Raw genomic sequence first — 19,679 nt, forward strand, 5'->3', positions numbered from 1 at the left:
CACTTATCATCTCTGATCCCATGATAGGAAGACTGGCTCTCTTCTTGTAAATGGCCAAGATTTGAAACAATATTTTCAATGAAAGTCTAGGATTGTGCCCTATCCTATCTACATAATTTGTTGTTATTTTTTTTCTTCATGTTCAGTCTTTTTGGTTCTATTTGCTTTCGTTCATGTGAATAAGCATCATGTGTAAGTGTGTTTTTGGTTCCTATGTATGTGGTAGAATTGAAAAGAGTCTTGTGACACTACAACATTTGGCTAACCTTTAGTCCTTCTTCTTCATCTTGGTTACACCTTTTGTTCAATTATGTTCTGACGGAAAATATGATCCTTGCATAAGGAAATCTTTGTGTTGAACCATGATATCCATATCTATTCTAGAAACCTCATGGCTACACTCGGTTCTTTATTTTTTGGTGTTTTCCATGTTGATCTGATCAAGTACAGAAGGAAAAGGGGAAAATATAAATGATAAAACCAATATAATAGGTTTTATATATGCTTCTATGAAGGAACAACCTCTTCTTCTCTCAATAAGTCGGGATCCCTCTTCCACCCCATGAAATAAATAAGTGCTAATGCACAATCCTATATAAAATAAATAAATAAAGGGTGAAAGAAGAGAAAGGTTTCCTACACACGAAGATGAAGCAATTAAATTCATTGGGGTACTATCCAAGTTCGTTGGTAGAAAGGAAATGCTTACGTTCCTGAAGTGACTATATTGAGGTATTGTCTAGGCCTCCTAGAAGTGGACTTACACCAGAGATGAAAACCTATACTTTGAATATCTTAATCTCATGGATAACATTACCCTTCTCTTGAATTAAAACATTACGATATGGATGGATTTATGATTGTGTTCAACCGATAAAGGGTTAAGAAGACTATGTTTATACATGGTGTAGGTGGAGAAGCCAAATTAACTTTCATAATGAACCAATACTCCCGGAGGAAATATAACCTACACAAAATATTTGACCAAGGAAAAGAAGTTGGAATTCATTGAGTGTGTCACAAAGTGTTGTCGTTGAAACATTACCCTCCAAAATTTTGACCTGCATCCAAATTTTGGAGCCTACTTTTACTTTTCATGTCGTCATCGCAAGTATTAAGAGTCATCACATTTTTTTTCTTTAAGTGTTCTTGTCCCTTTTAGAAAAAACTCAAAGCATTTTATTTTAGCACGAAAAGCATCACACATCGAACATATGGAGTTTTGGTTTGTTTCAAGTGGTAACCTTGGTGCTAATGAGTCATTCCTATCATGTAGAAATGTATCACACCCATTCCCAAAGTTTCAAGCACTATTGCACAAGTGTCGTCACCATCATCGCAAAGTGTAATTTTAGTGTCGCACTTTGGGAAAGTTGCCACAATGTCATTGCATTGAGGAAAGTATGTTGCTCATTTGTTCTAAGTAGTTAATGTTATGTCATCAACTATTCTAAGTGTGTGATCATGATGAATTTATGTTCTTGTTCACTTTGGCCTTACTGATCCCACACTTAGCCAAATCAGGAAAAGTGCCTTCCTGAGCAACTTGACCTTACTCAGCCTTCCTGAGTTGTGCATTGTGCAGTCTCAATCCTGAAGATCAAAAATTTCCTCTATAAGCTACGCAATGTGCATAGTTTTCCTTCAAGAACTACACACTATGTAGTCTAATTACTTAACCATGACCCTTGAGCTCCATAGCTGCATAACCCCTACCTTCAACCACTCCCTTATGTGCATTTCTCAGTCTTAAGAAACAAGCCTGAATATTGACCTGCAATTGCTCAAGCCTTTGGCTTCTGTCCCTCAGGAACTGTGCAATGGGAAACCTCAAGGCTCTAGCCTTGAGTCTGACTCCTTGAGACCCTCAAATGTGCAGTCCTCTTTCCCTGGCCTACCTAAAATGCAAAATGTACAATCTCAAGGCTTAGTCCTAGCCCCTGACCTCTTGAGCTACGCAACTGTGCAATCCATGAGTTTGTCTCCTAGCCTATCACCCAGTTCTAGCTCCGTGAGTGGTTGTAATGATGTATGTTAGACTAGGAGTTTATCAAACTAATGTCATCTTGTGATGAGTGGATTTCAATTGCGGGTATTATATCGTGTTATGATAGAATGGTGATGAAGGAGATGAAGAACGAGACCTTTCTAGAAGACAACTTAATAGCTGCAAAGACAAGTTGATTAATCAAGGTAGAAAAATGGACACCGAGTTGTGATAGTAGCTACAGACCAGGATCAAATTGAAGAATCCCTATCTTCAAGCCTTATGGAGGAGGAAGAAGAAGAACATGTCCCATCTTTCAAGAGGAAACAAAAATAATAGCAACAAAGAGAGGCTTGACACTTCCATATCATCATGCAATACATGTCATTCATTTCATGTCATTTCTTGTCACTAGTCATCATTTTCCACATCATTTGTTGATTATGTAATTTCAATTTTTGAGAAATATAATGTAAATTGGAATTCCAAGGATTATCTATAGAATGTGAAAAGGCATGAATGAGTCAAAAGGTCATAGAGAAGTCAAATAGTCATGAGGGTAGTCCAAGAGTCACAAGGGAGGTGAAAGGTCACAAATTATTAATTATATATATACCCTCATATCTCAAGCAAAGGACTTTTCACCTTGGCTCGTCCTACTAGGAATTAGAGAGGAAGATAGTTATTCTCGAGGAGCAAGTGGTTTCTCTAATGCTCCACTATTGGAACCAATGGATTTCATTGTACTGATGTATCTTGGAACTTTTGCTTAATTTTGAAGCTTGTTGAGCCAACACACTTTCATGCGTATGTCATAAATATTGCAACACTATTATTTGCATGTTTGCGATGTCTGTTGTTTTCATATGTACTAAGGAAATTGAACTATTTTGTTGGCTTTGCTACTTATCTTGTTGAAGGCGATTTGTATGTGTTTTAAAAATCGTTGCTTCTATTTGAACTATTTCACTAGTTTTGCAACAATTCATTCATACGTATATTCTCGTGTGTCTTTACTTAATCAATACTATTACTCCTTGTTGGGTAACTTAATTGCTCTTAAACTACTTTATAAATTGTTAACCAAGGTTCGTGTACTTATGAGATGAATGTGCACTATATATGCTAGGAGTCCTATCTATGGATCGAATTATTATAAATATGAACAAAAGTTAATGAGATTTAGAAAGTAAACATGCACAATTTATTTCTCTTTAAACTTACATTAAAAACAATTACTTAACTGAATTGAAATCTATTGCTTGCAGAATTCAAAATTTATCTCTACTTGCAGAAAAGGAAATGCTAATAGTACTTTTCAAGAAAAAAATTCTAATGCTATTCACAGAATTGAAAACACTATAACACTCTCTTGTAGAAAGGAGATTTTGCACTAAATACAATAGGAAAACTTCATAAGAAAAACTAATTATAGAAAGGAAACAAGCTAAAAACTAATCGCAGAAAGAAACTGATAGAAATAAAAATCGATGGAGAACTTGCAACTGTAAATGATTACTAATGTGCGTGATTAATTATAAAATGCATCTCTTTTATCATCTACAAAATTAACTGAGTAGTGAAATATAAAAGGAAATGCAGATGCAAATTAAATATTTTTGGTGAATTTTGTTTATGATCGCTTTGGAACTGGAACAAAAAATGATTAGATCAGAACTGTAATGAAACTATCTTAAGAGAGAAGAAAATGTTTCTTAAGAGAGTTTGTCTATGAGTCCATGATGATAGAGGGAATTATTAATGGACCTGGACTCTCTCTATATACTAGATGCCATTTCTCTAAGACTTTGGAGCTAGAAGTAAGGAAAAATGATTTCATTTCCATTAATAAAGTGCATTAAGAGTTAAGCATGGTAGAAAAACACAGTTCCAAAACTACCTTCACAAATTACAAAATTTTGAATAACCAATAATAAATTTCTCCATTTCCCTTTTAATGCAGTGACTGGAATTCCACTTTTAAAGATGGATATATCCATACTTGGTTCTTTGAAGAAATGTACCAAGTCATTCTCCTTAATTTTTCTACTTTTGAACCAACTTTCTCCATTTCCAGGTAATCCTGTAGCTTCTTCCATAATGGACTCTATTAGGATAAGCTTGATGTCTGCAATTTTTTCTTTGACCCCATCAAAATCTCGAGCAAAAGATTTGGTAACCTCTATCTCATGGCCGTCAAAATTTTCAAAGAACTGAATCCATCCTACTCGTTGTAATTTTCCTCTAATCCTCGAGTATGCCTAAAGAGACTTGATTCTGTTTGGTTCCAAGTGAACAATCATTCCCATGGTGAGAAGAAATTTCAATCCTTGATTGTTTCCTTACAACATGGATGATGGAAGTTTAAGAAAGGGAATGAGTGAAGTGTTAATGATAATGGATTCAAAAGGTAGTAGAATTAGTATGAAATGGAGTTAAATGATAACAAAATAAGGTGCTTGTTAGAAGAAGTTGTGTTATGATTGGACTGTACCTTCCCACAATTCCTAGATCTGTTTTAGAGGATCGGTGGGATGTATTTGATCTCGATCGGACTGATGTAACCAATAGAGTAATGATGATGGAGTAGGGTATAATGGCCATGACAATGAGTGTAATAGTATTTTTATAAGGTCTTCAACCTTTTCTTTAATAAAATCATCCATGAATTAAAACCTAAGTTCTTATATGAAAAACAATTTCAACTTTCTACATACCTTTACTTTTGTGAATTCCTTGATATTCTTTTTATGTGAATTGATGTAGAATTCAAATCTGGCTGCAAATTTGAAGATCGATTGCAGAATTACGTAAATTAAGTTTGCTCCTTATAATTTCTTGAATTTATCTTGTTTCATTAGGAGAAGACTTCTTCATTCTTGCTGTTGCTTTTGATGGTTAGTGAAAATGTTGATCATTAGAAATATTGCTTGCCATCTATAATTTATTAGAAAACGAAGGGTAGAAATTAATAGGGACAAGAAAGAGGGAATTATGAAAATCTAAACCATAAAGAGATCTTGTTTTTTACTTAGATTTTCTATATAAAAATGCCAACATAGTTGGTTTTCATGTTTATACTTTTATTATTATTATTGTTATTTTTTATTATATCTATCTATCTATCTATCTATCTCTCTCTCTCTCTCTCTCTCTATATATATATATATATTAGAAAAATTATAATGAATTTGGAGAGTGAGGAGAAGAATATCCTTTCTTGACCAACTTGAATTCAGAATTCTCTTACAAATATTTGACAAATTCTTCCTTTGTTAGTGGTTTATGATACAACCTTAATCTATGACCATTAACAAGGAAAGTAATTTGTTCATCATCAATAGTTTTGATTTTGACTGCTCCATTATAAAAAATAATATAAATATCATAAGGACCAAGCCAATGAGTTTGAAATTTCCCTTGAAAATATTTGAATTTGGAATAAAAAAGAAGAGCCCAGTCACCTTGCTTGAAATTTTTAGCTTTGATGATTTTTCATGCCACTTTGATATTTACTATTGAACTATGTTGGTTCTTTGAATAACACCTTTTCGGATCTCATCTAGCTCATTCAATTGTGATAATATCTGTTTCCTAGCCTCTAATAGATCAAGGCCCAATTTAGCTACTATTCTGTAGGTCTCCACTTGGAACTCAATTGGAAGAAAAACTTTCTTTCCATAGAGAAGCCCATAAGGAGTATGTTGAGTTGTGTTCCTCCATGTAGTTCGGTATGCCCATAATTCTTTTGAAAGTTTTTATTCTCAATCCTTCCTATGCAAATGCACAGTCTTGGTAACAATTGCTTCAAGTACTTTGTTGGTGGATTCCACTTGTCCATTGGCTTGTGCATGATATGGAGTATACTTCCTATGCTTGATATTTTGCACCAACTTGGATCTAAATTGAGTACCTTGATCTGTTACAATTTCTATTGGAACATCAAAACGAGTAAACAAATTGTCAAAAAGAAATTTAACTATAACATTTTCAGTTGCAAATAAAAGAAGTTTAGCTTCTACCCATTTTGTAACATAACCCATGCAAATAAGTATGTACCTTTTCTGTTTAGATGGAGGATTTATTGGTCCAAGAAAATCTAGAGCCCATTTCTCAAAAGGTTCTACAAGTTCTTGTGCTTATAGAGGCATTTCATCTAATGGAATGGGCTTCCCCATTCTTTGACAACTATCACATCTTTTGACATATTCTTTGGCATCCTTGAAAATGGTTGTCCAATAATATCCCAAAAGAAGGATTTTGTAAGAAGTTCTTTTGTCAGAAAAATGTCCTCCACATGGCTCATCATGGGAAGTTTTTAATATTTCAAGCACTTAATATTCTCAAACACATTTATGGATAATCATATTAGGTCTAGTTTTGTACAATTCTCCATCTATCCAAGAATAAGGTGCACTGGTTTTGATTACTTTTTGCTTCTCTATGGATGATTGTCATGGAGGTAACTTTCTTGTAGCCAAATAATTAACAATATCTGCAAACCAAGGTGTTTTAATAGATAATGCAAAAAGATATTCATCAAGAAAGTTATCTTTTACAGTAACATCCTCATTATTATTCCTCATTCTAGAAAGAAAATTAACAACTGTATTTTCTTTTCCTGGTCTATCAAGGATAACAATGTTGAATTCTTGTAACAATAGCAACCATCTTTTAATTCTACCGTTAGTAATTGGTTTTTTCATTAGACATCTAATGGCATAACGATCTATATGAATGAAAGTTTCATAACCAGTGATATAATGATGACATTTATTAATAGCATGCACAATAAACTCATTTTTTTGTTACATTGTAATTTAACTCTACCGGGGTCAAATGTTTTCTTGTATAATAGATAGCATAAGGAGTTAAATATTTTTGTCCCAACATAGCTCCTAGAGCTATATTTGAAGCATCAGTAGAAATATGGAAAGGAAGAACCCAATTAGGTCCCCTTAAAATTGGTGCTTCAGTAATATTTTGTTTCAATGTCTCAAATGCTTTATGACAATCAGAATTCCAAACAAATTCACAATCTTTTGTAAGGAGTTTGAAAAGTGGAGAGGCTATTTTTGTGAAATTTTCTATGAATCTTCTATAATATCCAATAAATCCAAGAAAACTTCTAACATCTCTTTGACAAATAAGAATTGAAATTTTAGAAATTATTTCTACTTTAGATGTATCCACTTTAATTCCATCACTTGAAATATGGTGGCCTAAAACAATCCCTGTATTGAACATCATAAGCCATTTCTCATGGTTTAATGAAAAGTTTGCCTCTTTACATATAATAAGAACATTTTCCAAATTTTCAATAGCTTCTTCAAAAGTATCAACATATACAGTGAAACGATTTGTGTATACTTCCACACAATCATGAATTAGATCAGAAAAGATACCTAACACTAGTCTCTATAATGCGGCAGTTGCATTACATAATCCAAGGGGAAGTACCCTATAGGTATATGTTCCCCATGGACATGTAAGAGTAGTTTTTTCTTGATCTTTTGGTTCTAGTTGGATTTGGCTATATCCACTAAAGCCATCTAAAAATGAAAAATACTTCTTTCATGCCAAGGTATCTAGTACTTGATCTATAAAAGGTAGCGGAAAATGATCTTTAAAAGTAGCTTTGTTTAATTGCCTATAGTCAATACACAATCTCTATTTTCCATTTTTCTTAGGAACAATCACTAAAGATGACACCCATTGACTATCTAATATAGGATAGATGAAATTCACATTATGTAATTTTTGTCATTCCTCCATAACAATTTCTCTCAAATTAGGGTTCATCCTTCTCTGAGGTTGTTTAACTGGTTTGGAATTTTCTTGAATATAAATATGATGCATACAATTTTTAGGATCAATCCCTTTCATATCACTGTACTCCCATGCATAAGCAGAGGATTGTTTTTGTAGCATCTGTATCAATTTTTTTATTTTGAAATTCGTCCAAATTATTTTTAACTTTTAATGTTTTATCTGGAAAAAATTCTACTTGAGAATTGCCAAACTTCTCCATGGAACGTAAAGCCATTTGGTGAGATGATAAATATTCAATATTTCATTATTCTTGAAAACTTTGATCTTTCTCATTGTATGAAGAAGAATCATTATTATTCATTAAATTTATCAAAATTGATCTTCTTCATCTAATTGTGAAAGATTATAAACTGGTTGCATATCATCAAAGTCTTCATTATAATCATCTATCCAAATTTCATTTTCTATTTAATTTATTGTCTTTGCAAGAGGATACAATGTAGATTTTTTAGTGTAACTTCCATTAGAGATATAAATATCACTAGATATACAACTTATGAATGCATCAACTATAGCTAACCAAGGTCTACCAAGGATCAATGGATGAACTCCTAAATTATTCTTGGGAGTTAAAATCATGAAATCTATTGGATATTCCCAAGAATATAGAGAAACAAACACATCTTCTAATACTCCATCCCATTTGATAACAAATTTATTTGCTAATTGTAATACTGTAGGATTATATTGAGGATTAAGAAGCTTAAGTTGCTCCATTGTTTGTTTACTCATGATATTGATAGCTGCTCCTAGATTAATTAAAGTGTTTGGAATTCCAACACCAATGGTACGAATTTTCACAATGGGATTACCAGGATCTAAATATTTTTGAACGATATGTTTCCCCATCATGATATCAATAATTTTCCCTACCAATTAGATATTCTTAACATGTTTTATCTTTCTTCCTAGTTTTCTGATGCATAGCTCCCTAATAGTTTTTACAAATATTGGTTTTCCTTTATATCTTAGAGTAAAGTAATTTTGATGCAAATATTCTTAAGTTCATCTAGCATATCATAGTCTAGTAAAACAATTAAATTCCTTTCTATTCCTTTATCAATTTTGATACTTTCAGGAAAATGTGGATTTTGCAAATAAATAGAAGGTTGTTCTACTAGATGATTTGTAGGAGCTTGCTTTATTTTCTCATCCTTTGATTCTATAGGTACATCTTCCTTTAGAGGAATATTTTCTTGATCAAGATTTTCATCTTTTTCATGAACTTCATCCTCTTTGTATTTTTGGATGGCGATTGTTGGTGACTTCTAATGTAAAACCCTACCAGATCTAAGGTGAACATCATTTAGACCTAATGGGGTAATCATACAAGCTTGAAAATTTTGTCCTTCAATATTATAAACAACTTGTTGATTTTTATTATTCAGATTTGGAAGTGGTTGAGCAGGTAGTTGATTGAGATTTTGAGGAAATGGTAATGAAATTTATTTATTTAGATTTTGAAATTTAGGAGATTTGGTTGATTGAGGAGGATAATATTGTGGTGGAAAAGAAGAATAAGGTTGTTGAAATTGAGGATATTTTCCATAAGGATTTTTCCAACCTTATGCCATATTGAGAAATCAATGCTAGTAAAATTAGGGCTTGTGAATTATGTTGTATTTTTTTACTTATTTGTTATATTACCTTTCATAAATAAATTACCAAATTATGTATGTATGAAGATCACAAAAACACAAGACACAAGATGTAGGCACTCTACCAGGGCAAAAACCATATATAGGGGAAACCTAGTCAAAATATCTTCCTTCAATAATTTTTCTTGAGACTATTCAACCTAGACAAAAACCTTCCCCAACCACCAAGTTAGCCTCCTCTTCCAGTAACTTTAACCCAGAATTTCAACCTTGAAGCAACAATACTTCAACCCAACAAATGGAAGCAACAACAATAACAACTTCGACTAGACAAGGAAAAAATTGATTTCCTAGAGGAATCCAAACAAGAGAGAGACAACCCAAAAATTTGATTTTCTCTTGTCCTTCCTCTTTCCCCAACTTCACACTTCTTTTAGAATCCTTTCTTTCTTAACACTTTTCTATATATTTCTTCTAGATATCGAACTTGTGAGTGAGTGAGAGAGTGCTCCAAATGAATTCGATGTCCTTGTATATATAGGCTTGAGGTGAGGTTGAATTTCACTGTTTGAGGTTGAATCGATCTCCTTGAGGCCAAATTGGTGTGGAGGTGACAAAAACATAATTTGAATCAATAATAAATCTTTTTACAAGATTCAAAAGCCCAAGAAGGGTCTCATAAAATGTACAATGAATTTAATGACTCAATATAAATCCTAGGAGTCCTCAATGGGGACTTTGACTATTAAAAGATGACCCAAGCATGAAACCCATTCTTTAATGAGTCATTGTGATAGTAATAAAAAATTTCTTTTTCATTCTTTTAACAAATACATTACATTATGACTCAAATACATTTATGAAGACCGAACCTAGTTACATTTTTCAACACTCCCTCTTAACTAGGGAGGCATTCATAATAACATATACAAGTACAAGGAAGATCTTAAACCATATGAAATATGAATATTTTAGGCACCACAATGCCATAGACTGATTCTTGATGAAGGAAATATATCCAAGGTCATCCAACAGTTTAGGCACTCACGATGCCATGGACTAGATTATTGACTAGGGAAATCTATCTGGGTGGGACTAAGATTGATTAAAGATTTCAACCTCTCTAGGTACCATCAGGATTAATTTCTAACCATCAACCCAGGGATCCAGGTGCATATCTGATATTAGAGCTCCATGACCAAAGCCACCCTCCCTACTTTGGGATCCATACATCAACACATAGTGTTGGCTAGATTCCTCCCAAGAAAACTGTCTCACACACAAAGCCTCAACAAATCTCATATAAATTTTATCATCGTAAATAAGATCAACAATATCAACTAAACCAATAATGCTTATAAGATATTCAAACTTCTTGTTAGGAAGAGAATTTGTCAGTATATCAACTACTTGATCATCTATTGGGACATACTATAGCTTCATGATCCCATCCTGCACCAAGTTCCTAATGTAGTGCAACGTATTGTTGATATGCTTCATCCTCTCATGAAACATGGGATCTACATACATATTGTTGCAACTTTGATTATCACAGTTTATCACAGTAGGATCTAGAGGCTTCTCGAACAAATGTATTAGAAGCTTCCTCAACCATACAACAACTTTTCCTACATCACATGCAACCACATACTTTGCTTCAGCACTACTAAAATCAACGAGATATTGCTTACTACTAATCCATGATATCATGGAATATCCCAAACTAAAGCATCCACTTGTAGTGCTTCTTCCATCAATCTCACTACCACCCCAATTAGAATCTGTCAAACCAATCATCTTGACTTCCTTACTATCATACTTTACGAAGTGATGTATAGTGGCATGAAGATATCTCATTATATGCTTGGTAGCTATCCAACAATTATGATGAGGGTCCAACTAAAATTGACTAATAATGTTGAAATCAAATCATAAAGCTGGCATAGTATTTACTAGACACATCAGAGAACCCACCAACTCATGATAGGAGGTAGGATCTAAGAGACTTGAGTTAGAGCTCCTCAAATTCTTGATATTGGTGATCATAGGAGTAGTTATGGGCTTGAAATCCATCATCCCAAATTTCCACAAAAACTTGATGATATACTTTCCTTGTCCCAAGTATATCTCCCCATGATTTTCCATACTCCCACACCTAGGTAATAGTGCATCAGTCCTAGATCCTTCATCTCAAATTCCATTGCCAACATCTCCTTGCATTCTTGTATCCTTCGCTCCACACTTGTAATGAATAGATAATCTACATATAGTAGAATAATGACTGGCTCATTATCCACAACCTTGGTGTAGAGATTTGGATCAACATAAATCTTCATGAACCTAATTCTTAGAAGGTATGCATCCATTATTGCATGCCATTCCCTAGGAACTTGTTTCAAACCATATAGGGACTTCTTAAGTCTACAAACATGAGTATCCTTGATATTTAATTCAAAGTCTTTGGGTTCCTCAATGTATACTTCCTCATAGATGGTCCCATTCAGAAATGTTGTCTTCACATCCATTTGATGGATATTACGTCCCATTGTAGTAGCCAATGAATTCAAATATCTAATCATAGTATACCTTGCAGTGGGTGCAAAGGTTTATTCATAATCTATGCCTTCCTTTTGAGAGAAACCCATTGCAACAAATCTAGCTTTGTATTTTTCTATACTTCCATCAACATCGTACTTGATCTTGTAGATCCATTTGGAGGTGACAACCAATTTGTCACCAGGTCCAGGAATGATTTCCGAAACTCCATTCTTCATGATGGATTGATTTTCTTCTTGCATTTTCTTCTTCCATACTTCTTGATGAGAAACTTCTTCAAATGTAGATGGTTCAATTCCAATCATTTTTGTCATATATGTAGCATATGTATAATACGTTTTCAGCCTTTTACTTTCTCTAAAGGTTCCTTTCATAGCTCCATGTCCTTCAACATATTCAAGAGTAGCTTTTAACCAATTTGGTCTCTTCCTTGTGTTCAATGTGATCACAGGTTGAATAGGCTCATTTGGTCCTTCTTCTTGAATTGTAGGTGGGTTGTCATGTTGTACTTCTTCTTCTTCGAATATTGGTATATATTCATAATCAAAATCAATAGGAATGTCCTTGGATTTTTTTTATGCTCGATTTTCATCAAATATAACATCCTTTCTTACTTCAATATGCCTTCTTTCCTTGATGTAGATTCTATATTCCTTTGAGGAGAGACTATAGCCAACGAAGATCCCTTTGATGCTTGTAGAATATAAATTCTTTTGTTTGTCCTTCGGAATATGGATATAGGGAGGACTCCGAAAAATTCGGAGATGGTCAACACTTGGTTTCTTCCCTGTGAATGCTTCCTTAGGTGTCATATTCTAAAGAATTATATGAGGACTTCTATTTTGAATATATAATGTTGTCATTGCTGCTTCTCCTCATAGAAATTTTGGTAAGTCTTAATCAAGGAGAATCATTTGTATACATTCTTCAATTGTCCTATTATTTCTTTCGGCCACTCCATTTTGTTTGGGATTGTAGGGAACAATAAGCTCCCTCTTACTTCCTACTTCTTTACAATATAAAATTTGTTATTTAGAAGTGTATTCCCCACCATTGTTGGATGCCAAAGTCTTTATTTTTATTTTGGTTAGGGTTTCCACTTTAGATCTAAACTCCTTGAATTTCTCAAATACTTCATCCTTTTTCTTGAGAAGGTAGAGCCATGTATTTCTAGAGTGATCATAAATGAATGCTACATAGTAAAGATGACATACAAGTGATTCGTCAGATATAGGACCACATACATCATAATGAATGACGTCTAATATTTCTTTAGACCTCGTTTAACTATTTGAAAATGGTTTTCTTGTATGTTTACCCAAAGAGAATCCCTTGCAAACTCCTTCATGATCTTCTTTAATATAGGATATTCCATGAACTAATTGATTAAGAGTGGGAATAACCTTGTAGTGAAGATGACCATATCTTCTATGCATAGCTCAATGGGATTAATTTCCATATGAACTAGGGCTTGAGGAGGTGGTGTAATGACTCGATATAATCTTTCTTCACGAACTCCAATAACCCTAGCTCTATCAATACTTGAATCTTTTCCCCAAACCAAGACCTTTCCATCAACAAAATAAACTCTATCTCCTTAACCTTCTATGCAATAAATTTAAATAAAATTATTTTTCAAACCTGGAACATATATCATGTTGTTGAGATGTAGTTTATCTCCATTCTCCAGCTTCAAATATGTTGATCCCATGACTCTAACATCATAACTTTTTTTGTCTCCCAATTCCACTGCATGAAAAATGTTTCCTTTGATAGAGTTTGAAGTTGTTTACTTTCCCTTGTCATATGCCTTGATGCTCCACTATCAATGATCCATGCATTATCATCATTAAGTGAACATGTAAGTGTAGCTCAGAACCCTTCACTTTTGACTTTGTTGAATAAGTAGTAGAATATCCTCTTGATCCAACTTCCTACAATATTGAATCCCATCCTTATCATAGAGGGAGTAATCAATTCCTTTAAGCCAATGAAGTGATCTTCACTCTTCTTTGAACTTAGCTTTGAAACCATGTTGAGAAATCAATGCTAGGAAAATTAGGGTTAGATTTATTTTTCATGATAATTACTTGTGAATTATGTTGTCTTCTTTTACTTATTTTTTATATTATCTTTCATAAAGAAATTATGAAATTATGTGTGTATGAATATCACAAAAATACAAGACACAAGATGTAGGCACTTTACCAGGGAAAAAACCCTATATAGGGGAAAAACCAGTCAAAATATATTTATTAAATAGTTTTTCTTGAGACTCTTCAACCTAGAAACATACCTCCTCCAATTACCAAGTGATCCTCCTATTCCAGCAACTTCGACCCAGAATTTTGACGTTGAAGCAACAACACTTCGACCCAGCAAATGCCAACAATAACAACAGCAACAACAACTTCGACTAGAGAAGGAAACCTTTGATATCCTAGAGGAATCCAAATGAGAAAGAGAGAGAGATAGCCCAAAACTTTAATTTTATATTTTCCTTCCTCCTTCCCCAACTTCACACTTGTTTTAGCCTCCTTTCCTTCTTTGGACTTTTCCATCTTTTTCTTCTAGATATCGAACTTGGGAGTGAGTTAGAGAGTGCTCCAATGAATTCTATCTCCTTGTATATATAGGCTTGAGGTGAGGTCAAAGTTCCCTGTTTGAGTCGAACTTGATCTCCTTGAGGCCGACTTGGTGTGGACGTGTCAAATACCTAATTTGTCTCAATAATAAATCTTTTTCAAGATTCAAAAGCCCAAGAAGGGTCTCATAAAATGTACAATGACTCTAATGACTCAATATAAATCCTAGGAGTCCTCAATGGGGACTTTGACTATTAAAAGATAACCCAAGCATGAAACCCGTGCTTTAATAAGTCATTGTGATAATAATAAAATTTTTATTTTTCATTCTTTTAACAAGTACATTACGTAATGACTCAAATAAATTTATGAAGATCAAACCTAGTTACATTTTTCAACATGCCCAAGGTGGATTTTGAGATTGTGGGGGCCAAGGTTTCCATGGCATGTGTGCAGTCCAATTATTCCATGGTTGTGTATGTGATTGAGTATTGAAACCTTGAGTTATAGTGTGCAGTCCAATTATTCGATGGTTGTGTATGTGATTGAGTATTGAAACCTTGAGTTATATTTGATTGCTGATTTTTCCATGATATTTTATCAATAAAACAAAAAGAATTGGCCTGGCTTGTTCTGAATTCATCTTGAGAATCAACTTTAAGACCAGGTATCGAAGTGGGTTCCTTCATATTATGATTTTCAGCACATATGACACAAATTTCTAAACTATTAAGGGGACATTACCTTAAGGCATGTTTCTTCCTACACTTGGGACAAAAAATGGATAATGCAACATTCTCAACTTCTTGCTTGTTTTGTATCTTGAGAATATCTAGTTTTTCATTAAGACTCCCTAGGATATCTGTTTTGAAATTATCAAGAAAAATTCCTATTTTAGCTATACTCATTGTTCCAATTGTATATTTGTTAATTCTAGACATCACATGATCTCTTTTATTTTTTCTAGTTCTAGCCTTACCCCTTTAAATATGTTTACACAAATAAAATTTTTATCCAAATGAAAGTTGTGAAACATCTCCCTTTCCCATTAAGTTAAGAAGGTCAATCCATTAATCTCTAATGGATTTTAACAAAAGACATTTTAGTGTTTCATCATCTAAGTTATACATCTTAAAGACTTCATTATTAAGGTTATGGGCCATGCACTAATCATTATATTTGTCTAAGAACACATTTTTCATTTATTCCCATGTTCTAATAATATGTGTTCCTAATCCCACGAACCATTTAAGTGCTCCATATAAGAGTTACTGGGAATAATTTCAATTTTTGAGGATCAAGTAAGTAGTTATAAGTTCTACATAAAACTTCAAACCCAAAAAGAAATGTTTTAGGGTCCTCATTTCTCAAACCATGGAAATTAGGAAGGATGGAGGGTGAGATGTTCTTCATTGTCGTTGTGGTATCTTCATCAAATATGGGAAATCCATAATAATCTGGATCTCCCCTAATGCCTCTACCACCTCGACCTCCACCTCCTCCTCTGTTTCCTCCTCTGCCTCTTCCACCTCCAATCCTAAGTTCACCATTTACATTATGTACTTCTCCTTCCCCTTCCCCTTCCATTGTAGATTATTTAGAGCTAATATAAGGTTCTATGATAAGATTATCTAGCTCTTATTATGTTTCCTCTACTAATGGTATATTAAAGTGAGTTTATTCTTCTTCTTCCCTAGGAACCTCTAGTTCTTGTCCTAGAAGTTGCTCTCTTGTTGAAGAGAGGAAAATTACTCCTTTCGTTAGTGATGTAGGTTCTTCAACTAAAACTTCAGTAGAGGAATTTGATGAATATTTTCGTTGGATTTCATATCTATGCACCTAAAGAAGTCTGTCTACCTACCAATGATGGAATGAAAGTATGGGTGGATGGTGTGGCACTACAAGGTCTAGCGGGGGTGAGTGATGATGTTGGAATTGAAATTATACCTCTACTTATAAATCTACCCCTAGAATCCATTTCTCTACGAATAAATGATTTTTACCATGCTTTAATTATGCATCTACAAAATTGAATGCACCTAAAATGATATGAAAACCAAGAATAGAATCCTATATAAATCTCCCCAAAAATGACGCCAAAATGTTGGGTACCTTAATTGTTCTTAAATTACTTCATTAATTGTCAACCAAGGTTCGTGTCCTTATGAGATGAATGTGCAATATATATGCTAGGAGTCCTATCTATGGATTAGATTATTATAAATATGATAAAATGTTGAATGAGATTTTTAAAGTAAACACACACAAGTTCTTATTATTTAAAGTTACATTAAAAACAATTACTTAATTGAATTGAAATCTAATGCTTGTAGAATTGAAAATTGCAGAATTGAAAATTTATCTCTACTTGTAGAAAAGGAAATGTTAATACTAATTTGCAAGAAAACAATTATAATTCTATTTGGAGAATTGAAAACACTATAACACTATCTTGCATAAAGGATATTCTACACTAATTACGTAAGGAAAATTGCATAAGAAAAACTAATTACATAAAGGAAATAAACTAAAAACTAACTGTAGAAAGAAATTGATAGAAATAAAAATCAATGGAGAACTTCCAAGTCCAAGTGATTACTGATGTGTGTGAATAATTCTAAAAGACACCTCTTTTATCATATACATAATTCACTGAGTAGTGAAATTTGCAAGGAAATTCAAATGCAAATGAAATGTTTTTGGTGATTTTTGTTTATGAGTGCTCTGGAACTGGAACAACAAATGATCAGATTAGAACTATAATCAAACTATATTAAGAGATAAGAAACTATAAAATATTATTGCACTATAAGAAAATTAAAACATAAATAAATCTAAATTTTCTTACAACTAGAAAGGGGGCCCTTCCATGAGCATAAGTCAACTATCGATCAAAGGATTTCTTAGTCACACATTTAAAAATATAAGCTTGTATTTATTTGAAATAGAGTATCATGATAAACCACAATAAACTTTAATAATCAAACTGAGTTTTGGGTCTCGCATTATGGAATTTTATACAAGTTTTTATCAAACAACTTCAAGAGTTTTATGCCGATACGAAACGAAACTACTTTGCCATCTAGGAAATGGAATTAAACTAAGACTTTATCTCCTCATGATTTTCTATTGACAAAAAAAATCATGAGGGATTCTTCTCAGATTGTATCTCGTGGTTGAATAAGTCTTCTACATGCTCACCTGACATCATTCTATTCTCCTGTTGTCTTTACTTGACTGCTACACCATCATTCTCAGAGTTTGACTTTGAGTTTGACTCTTAGATCTCTTAATCTCGTAGCCTGCCAAGTCATGTCGATAGGTGGTCATCCATGTGGTGAACATTTTTCATCTCCAGATACTCTTCTTCCTTTTACTAAAGCACTACAACCTATTTAACAATGAATATTGTTGTGAAATTCAACATTAGCTGCAGAATGTTTATGATTCTATTATTGTAAGAATGCTTTCGTTATAATTCATAAAGAAACATAGATTTTAAACCTGGATGATAAATACCTTTTTATAATTTGAATTTGACCTTGAGAATGTTGAGAAAAATATAAAATGGTGACAAAAAGGTGAAAGGAGATGATAAAAGGATAGTAAAAAAGGAAACAATTTTAGACTTCAACACTCCTCTTTTAAAGATTCACTTTTTTCTCTCCCTTTCAGCTGAAAAACCTTAATGCACTCTGTAGTTGAACATTCTACAAGGCATACTCACTTGTTAATCTAAAATTACATGTGTATTACTCTCTTGTGCTGACCATTGTAGCCAAGGAAAATCTCTAAGAACATATGGCAGTTAGGCCTTATTTCCGGAAGGGCTCCTACACCAAACGATGTGAAGTCTAATTGAGGATTTCATCGAGGAGACCCTCTTGTAATTTGGCGGTATCCAGCACTGTCAACACCATGATAAAAAATAAATTGCTTCATCCTTTAGGGATCAATGACACATAAATAAAAGCTTGTAACCCAAGCTATAAATAATAATAATAATAATAATAATAATAATAATGGAGAAAAAAATGCATAAGAGGGGTGGTAAAAAGAAGGGGAGGAAAGGGGTAACTTAGGTCCCATAATTACTCCCTATTCACATGAAAATGGTCAATGATGATGGTATTTTATAGACAATATAAAGACTATGGAATCTTCCTTGAAGTAAACCCTTACCATATTACTGACCACTTTCACTTGCTGATTAATGGCTTGGCCCAGGAATTTTTGCTTCTCTTAGGGTTGGATGCACCTAATAGGCCCTTTTGATAACCTCCACATATCTAATCTTGGTAAATTCTTTACAAATCATAATATGTGAAGACATTTGAAGATTATTTTTATGTGAACTAATGTGGTACCTTTTGCATTATATATGGCCCACTATGGTACTAATTATGCTTATTTTACCTATGATGATGCTCTTATTTGATTTTGAGGATATTTTTCACATGCTTAGTCCTAGGTACAACTACTATCCCTTGAAGGATTGTATGAGGCTTCTCCAACAATTTAGAGGTGATGTCTACCCCCATTTGATGTGACCATTCTAGGCAAAGAGTTATGATGTTGACCACCTTTTAAGGACATTAAATTTGGGATATATCTATCACTGATGACCTTCTATTTTCCCTATAAATCTTGAAATGTTATACATTTCAACTAGGATGTTACCCAATGAGCTAATGTACCCTAGAGACAATGGGATGCCCCTAGGACGACACAATACATTCTTGATGGAAGTTTCCCTCTTTCTGAGATTTATTTGATGACAATGATGACATGGGACTCCTACGTATGGGATGGTACACTTTACCAAATCATGATCTCATGCCCCAGGCTCATGCCATCCCCTTCACATGGCCTGAGTGATGACATTGACTTGGTTGAGGATGAAGTAAGGATGAGAAGGGTTGTACTTAATGATTGAACAACTTATTGATGATGGATATGGGATATTGAATGAGGGGTGTAAAGTAATATAGTGGGCTATATTTATCAACATTTATTTATCAACCTAGGGTAGGTAAGCTATGAGGTGAAACACAATATGTGCAAACTAGCTACCTAGATGTTTTTCTTTACATAAATAGAACACAAACCAAGTACAAGTAA

Source organism: Pinus tabuliformis, chromosome 8, assembly GCF_031772625.1.
Source record: "Pinus tabuliformis cultivar Carrire ecotype Pingquan chromosome 8, CPIR1, whole genome shotgun sequence".
NCBI lineage: Eukaryota > Viridiplantae > Streptophyta > Pinopsida > Pinales > Pinaceae > Pinus > Pinus tabuliformis.